This window comes from Channa argus, chromosome 8 (assembly GCF_033026475.1).
Source record: "Channa argus isolate prfri chromosome 8, Channa argus male v1.0, whole genome shotgun sequence".
Classification (NCBI taxonomy): domain Eukaryota; kingdom Metazoa; phylum Chordata; class Actinopteri; order Anabantiformes; family Channidae; genus Channa; species Channa argus.
In genome coordinates, this window is record NC_090204.1 from 26,580,632 (window position 1) to 26,588,560 (window position 7,929).

Consider the following 7,929-nt stretch of genomic DNA (forward strand, 5'->3'; position numbering starts at 1 on the left):
TGAGTACCAATAGGCTCACTATACTATATATAGTACTATATAAGTGCAGACCTTTTACCATTTACCGTAATCCATTAGTTTCTGCTGAAGTCTGTATTATTCAAACAGACCCTCTCATGTATCCAAGTACGCCACCGGTTGGCTGGCCAAAAGGACCCAAATACACACACACACACACACACTTACTCAGTGTGAAGGACAACATTGTCAACTATTATTATTGACTTTCTAACTCCTTTTATTGACTGACTTTCAACATTTATTTAAAGTTATTAAAATGTGAAAATGTAGTGTGATAGTGTCTACTTGCTAAAGCTACATTAATGATGGTAATTTATTTGTCACCCTTTTTATTTATTATTTTATTATTTATTATTTATTTGTCACATATTTCAGATTCAAACATCCTTTTTGAGAAGCACTTTGAACTTACATTAAAGGCTTTTCCTGTATCCATTATTTACACACACTCACACCACCCTAGTAAATCAGGTAGAAAGTAACAGTTAAACTAAACTACAATATGGTTTTAAGGTACTACTTCATTCTGTGTCTTCACTAGATTTCAGAGGCAAATATAATACTTTTATGCTATTGATTTAACTGTAATTACTAGTTATTAGTAATGATAAATAAAGTGGTGATCAGAGGTGTAGAGTGTAACGTAGTGCACCTACGCTGCTCATCACCACCTCAGAGACATCTCATCTGAGCAGACAGACAGTGGGCACCACAATGTCGTCTGTGGAAACATGCATTTTTGCTGGTGTAGAGAGACAAAGAAGTTGACTCTCCAAATGACAGGAGGCCATAAACCTTAGAAAGATGATAGGACTGCAAACCTAAAATGTTTATTGTGTGGTTGCCTTTAGACACATATTTTACGGTACCTCTATCCATAGGTGAAATTGCTTTACTGGAACTTTATTAATATTTATTTTAATTGTTTGGCTTGTCCTTGTGTGTGTGTGTGTGTGTGTGTGTGTGTGTGTGTGTTTTGATACCCTGTTCCACCTGGCTACATGTCACAATGTTCTTGAGCAACACTGAACCACAAATTTAGTTGCTCCCGGTTAGTGTTGTTGGTGCGTGAGTAAAGCACTTTAGGTACCAATAGGTAGATACCAACATTTACCATTTATTCACCAACAGTGTGATACTCCTGCTATAACCACAGTCTCTTTGTTATTTACATGTTTCTGTCTGGACAGTTGAAATGAATAAGGCATGTTAAATTCTGTATTCCATCCAAAATAATCAATAAAAAAGCAACACATCTTACAAACCATCTGAGTGGTTTTAATCCATTAATAATGTTTCTTGGTGTGGGCACAGTGTGTGGGAAAGCAGCAGACTCTGTATTTATCTGGTTGTCACACTGTATCCTTCAGCATTTTCACACCCTTCCATCCAGCTCCACCTTGTACTGCAGCTCCACTCTGGGTTTTCCATGCAGCCACTCTGCAGTGCTGCTGCTCTCCTCTTCTCTCCTCCGCCATTTCAAGCAGTCTGTCTCTGTCTTCCTCCATCACGGGATGGAAGAGAAAAGCACTGTTGAGAAGCAAAAGAGGATGAAGGGAGGGAATGGAAGGAGATCAGACAGGACACCACTGCTGCAAACAGCAACACAGTTACTCTGCTCTAGAACTGAGGGAAATCAAAGAGTCAAGGAAAAGTTGCAACATTTGGTAAAATTGAATTCTCCTTTGAAACAAAACACTCAAGATTCAAATTTAATTCAAACTTAAATGCCAATAAAAAGCAAAAGGACATGATTAATAAGTATTGCAAGACCACCTCCAACCTCTGGTATATGGGGGGCATACAGTATAGGTCTTTGTCTAATAAATGCTGTTAACGAATTTAAGGAAATTATTCATCATCTTCATCATTTACTTCAGTGCTATGTATCAATACAATGAAGAGCTGTCGCATTAACTTTAGTCCCATACCAATCCCAAATAAATTACCTTGTCAATAATTCTGCTGCCTCACTGCATAATGTATCTGTATTATGTACCAGAGACTTGTAAGGTTGCTGTGATCAAATTACATTTAAAATAATCTTCTCTTGACCCATGTGTTTTTGCCAATTATAGGCTGATATCCAATGTGCTTTATTTCTAAAACCTTTGAAAAAGAAATTGCAAAAATTATTAATGTCTTAATAACTTAATAAAAAATAATAAATAATCCAAAATGCTGCAGCAATACTGACTGGTATATTAGCAAGAGAGATCATTTTTCCCCTTCAATAGCTTCTCTCTATAAAATTAAGAATAGAATTTAAACCCTCGTCCTTACATACAAGGCCCTTAATAGCCAAGCTCCATTGGATCTTAAATCTGATAGTATCATATTATCTCAATACAACACTTTAGTCTAAGTGTGCAAACCAGCTTGTGGTTCCTAGAATTTCCACATGTAGAATGGGAGGCAGAGCCTTTAGTTACCAAGCTCCTCTCCTGTGGAAAGTCCACCGTGAGCATGGTTCTGGCCAAGGTTTCAATTGTCAGACACTTTTTCTGTTCCGCTTTCACCTTTGTGCTTGCTCATGGGGGATTTATTAATGTTTTTTTCAGAAAACCTGTCTAGTCTTGACTTTATTATGTAAAGTCCCTAAGATGATTTTGTTGTGACTTGGCGCTGTAATAAAGCTAAAGGGAATTGAAAAAACTGATCAGTGCAATTAAGCCAATTTCTAACCAAATGACTGAAAGTGTCAATTTCCCATTTGATCAAGAATGCGCTGTGTTTGTGTGTGAGTGTGAAAGGGGCAGGACATTGATCAACATTGGCTCTAATTTAACTGACAGCATTCACCCAATGTTGCACCCAAGGTTTCATTTTAAGTCATTTTTAATTAAAAAACATTTGTAATAGCTAATCGTGCATTAAAAAATATCTTTGTTTACTCTTTTTGTCATTTCAAAATAAGGGAGTAGTGACTTTTGCATTTGACAGTAGTTTTATGGAAATTTCAGGTACCCTGTCATTTTTAGCATATTTTACTCTATTGTTTTATTTTGAAATGTGTTTATTTTGAAATTAATGCAACACATTTTTCTACTCAACACACAATGGAAACCTAACCCATAAAGAAAACTTCTGTAAATGTATTAGTCAAATACTAAAATACATCCTTTCCCTTGGTTAAGTCTTGTAAAATTCTCACAGTTTTCCCATTCTACCTGACAGATCCTCTAAACTAACTAACTAACTAACTTTGACAGTATAATGTATTAATAAAGCAGAAAACAATCCTGAAGAAATGTAATGTTTCAGTAGTGGTCTGTGGTCCCCTGCTTGCCTGCATAACCAACAGAGTAATTTTCTATTACGGCATGTAGCTATTTGCTATGAGCTGAATTGGGGATCACAATGGAAAATGTTAAAAAGTAGGTTTAAAGTTTGAAAAACAATTTAACTCGATCCAAATATTTGAAAATAAGATCTGAATAGCAAAGTCATGTGACGTCGCAGTGTAATCCGGACAGGACGTCCCCATGGAGTAAAGTCTGTTAGTGGATCCTACACAAAGTTCATGTTACTGTGTAATACAAGATTTGGTCACCTAAAATTATTTGGCTGCAGTTACTAAACTACAAACGGGGGAAAAGTTATGGAAAAAATAAAGACCTTGACCCTACACTGAGGGGATACGGTGGCTCTGTTACACTGTGGGGATATATTGCTGGCAGGTTTGGGTCCCTTAGAGTGAAAGCTCCCTGCAAATCAATACAAAGTTTTTATGCTACCCTCCAATTGTCCCTTCCAAGGATGTTAATGAGGTATTACACTAAAAACTGGTCCACAATTCCCATAGGTGTTTAGTTAGATTGAGATCTGGCGACTGCCAACACCATAACATATGATTTAAATGGTAAATGGTAACTATAGTATCTATTGGTACTCAAGGTCTCAAGGTGATCACTCAGAATATCTTGGACTGATTTGTGACCCTCAGATGCCCTCAGGCATCAAGCATTTAAGGCTTTTTCTTTAATATGTCACTGATGTGTATTTAGCTAAGCTGGTGTAAAGTGATCTTCTGTTCTTCTGTAGCGTTTCGGTGAACAAGTCTACTAACAAATACTGCTGTGGATGTGCTGTGGGCTGTTCACCACTGATGTCTGCATGGGGCCTTCAAAACATGGCCACTTTTTGTGTCTCCAACTTTACATACCAACAGCCAGCTGCCGATTTTATCTTACGCACGAAAATGTGATTTGCTCATGAGGACTAAACCGTTGGACTTTTTTAGGATTTTAAAGTTTTAAGTAATCATTAATAAACCAAATGACTTGTTTCCTTTTAAAGATGAATTAAAACATTTATATCAAAACATCTACTGCATTACAACTTTAATGTTTGTTATTTGAATTTATTGTTTATTGAAAAAAATAAAGACCTTGACCCTACACTGAGGGGATACGGTGGCTCTTGTACACTGTATACTGTATGTACTGTACACCTAATGGATAAAGCACTGGCCTCCTAAGGCAGGGATTGTGGGTTCGAGTCCCATCTGGGGTGGTTGAAAGCAGAGTGGCTCAGCAGAAGTGTGCTGGGCCCATAACCCAGAGGTCGATGGATCGAAACCATTCTCTGCTAACTGTGTGTTATAAGCTGACTTAGGGCCTTTATGACTTGGGGCGGCTGTAGCTGAGTTGGTAAGGCAATTGACCATGGACCACAGGGTCAGTGGTTCAATCCCCGCTCCTGGCTACAAGTTGAACCCCAAGTTGCTCCCGGTGGGTCAGGTGAGCACCTTGCATGGCAGCCTCCGCCATCGGTGTGTGAGTGTGTGTGTGAATGGGAATCAACATTGTAAAGTGCTTTGGATAAAAGCGCTATATAAGTTACTATTTACCATTTATAACTATGACTATTTACACTGTGGGGATACAGGTTTGGGTCCCTTAGAGTGAAAGCTCACTGCAAATCAATACAAAGTTTTTATGCTATCCTCCAAGGATGTTAATGAGGTATTACACTAAAAACTGGTCCACAATCTCCCATAGGTGTTTAGTTAGATTGAGATCTGGCGACTGCCAACACCATAACATATGATTTAAATACGTTTAAATTACGTGATTAGACATAGGCCGCAAAAATAGTGAAAAACATTTAAACAGCATAAGCTCATATAATTCCATATAAGCTTTTAATTGACTTTTAAAGATGATACTAATATACTAATACATACTATACATATTAATAGTTAAGTTAGAGTTATGCTATCTGAAAATCTGAACTTTCAGAAATCCATGACTTTTGAACATTGCTACACTTAGATTTTAAGGTATGAAAAGTACCATCAATAATAAGGGAAAATTTCACAGTATGAAAACATTCATACTAAGGTCAAACACTGATCATGTAAAATGTTGAAGTACATAACTTTGTTCAGTTACTGCATTTCAAAGTGAATATAACTACAACATGTTGATTGAATTGTTTGATCATTTGGGAAACTATTGAACTGCTGTTTTATACAGACATGTTTTGTTATTTACCATAACCTCACCAATATCAATGTTACTTTAAAAAGCAACATCAGAGACTATTTGTCTCTTCCATTATCAAATCGTTCAATGTCTTTGGCCCTCTGAGTGAAATGTTTCAAATGAAGGAGAAACCAAACTTAATAATTACTCTAATCCCAACTGACTGAAGAAAGGCAACGAGCTGTAGGTTTCATTGCAGGTCAAAATACTGTACATCCCTTATTATATAAGTAATAATTGATAAACTGTGTTGAGTCTTCTAACACTTTACTGAAGCCTCAGTGACTGAAAAAGTCTGACACGTTTCATCACTAATGTTTGTCTCTACAACGTTATTTTACCAAATGCAAGCCAAAAGCAGCATAACTATAAGCTTTATTAACTGTTAAGCCTGGACTTAAAACTAGAGAAGGTGTTTGCTTCCTGAATCTAAACTGGGAGCTGGTTCCATAGAAGAGGAGCTTGATAGATAAACCCTCTGCCTCCCATTCTACCTTTGGAAACCACAAGTAGGCCTGCATTCTGAGATAGGGATGATATGGTGCTATGAATTTTTTTAGCTATGATGGAGCTTGACTGTTTATACCTTTATATATGTAAGAATCAGGGTTTTAAAAGTAAAAGTACTCCACAAAGTTAAGAATGTATTTTTAACAATACCGATTATGATAATTAAGGTAAAACATGTACAGTAATGAATAAAAATAATGTACTATGGTCACTTTGGTTGAACTGATACTTATGCATTTGTTAGATCTTAATATTTCAGAAAAAACATTTTATATTTTTGTATTAAAACCACAGGTTGTATTAGTGTTGGTGATGATCTTTGTATTTCAAACAGTTGCATCAATAATTCATTAGTAGAGCTTCTGCTATTCCATTTATCCATTATCTCTCTAGCCGCTTATCCTGTTCAGGGTGTGGGGGGAGCCTATCCCATTTGTCAATATGCAAGAGACGGAGTCCACCCTGGACAGGTCTTCAGTCTCCAGTCTCACGGTCAACACAGACAGCCAACCACTAACACTCAAATTCACACCTATGAACAATGTTGAGTTATCATTTAACCTAACATGCATGTCTTTGGACTGTGGGGGGAAACCGGAGTACTCGGAGGAAACCCATGCAAGCACGGGGAGAAGACCCACACTCCACACAGAAAGGCCACAGCTGGGAATTTCAACTGGGAACCTTCTAACTTTGAAATGGTAACGATAACCACTCCGACACAGGAGACTGTGGTGCAGAAAAATAGAGCGGTTGTCCACACAATCTTGCAGTTGTTGGTACAATCCTCAGCTCCTCTGGTCACATGTTGAAGTGTCCTTGAGCAACACACTGAACCCCAACTTAGTTGCTCCCGGTGAGTGTTGGGCAGCTACACAGCAGCTCCCCCATCGGTGTATGTGTGTGTGTGTGATTGTGAGTGTGAATGGGTGAATAAGAAGCAGTGTAAAGCGCTTTGAGTGCCAATAGGTAGAAAAGCGCTATATAAGTGTAAGTGCAGAGCATTTACCATTTACTCCACCACTGTGCTGCTTAGGTCAAGACCTTACAGATTTACAAAGGAAACCCTGGATTAAGCAGTAGGTGACAGTGCAGAGGAAAACTCCTATTGACATAAAGAACCTCCAATAGAACCAGGCTCACGGTGGCCGGCTATCTGCCTGAATGGTTGGGGTGACTGGATGCAGAGAGGGAAAGAAAAGAAGAGCAACAAGGTGCAATGGAAAAAAATGGCAGGTTGGTAGGACCAGTAACACACAGAAACAAACAATTCAAGAGTTGTCTCAACCTCTCTGTGAAGACACAGAGGTAGAAACACAACTACAGGAGAAAGACCACACAATGTCATGCAATGCTGACTTATAAGTGCACAGAGAAGAGAGGAGAGTTTCTCAGTGCATCAAAGGACTAACACCACTAGTTTCTAACAGTTCACTTACACTCACCCTAGGGTCTGTCCATTGTCTGTCCAACACTGCTCCCTGCTGTCAAGTTGCCAGAAGGACACTAATATATAGACTACAAACAAAGACCTAATCCTGAAAAGCCCATAGGCCTCAGTAACAATGGCAACATCTAGGCTAATTGGTTTTAAAAAAAAGGTGGGGTTTAGTGTCTTGCTCAGTTAATCTCAACATGTGACAGGAAGCCGGAAATCGAACCAGCGACTCTGGTACTGGTGAGCAACTAATAATCCGCGGGGTGGCGTTTTATTGTCATATGGCTTATTAGCGTATGATCCTGTCTGTCTCGAAATTGATGCTAGCGTCATCAAACACCCGCCCACTTTTACAGCTCTGGCTGATTGGCAGCAGTATCAGCCACTCATAGGGCGCAAAGCGTCACCCTTATATCCACTACAGCTCAGTAACCAATCAGCCGAAATGCTCAACAATCACGACGCCATATG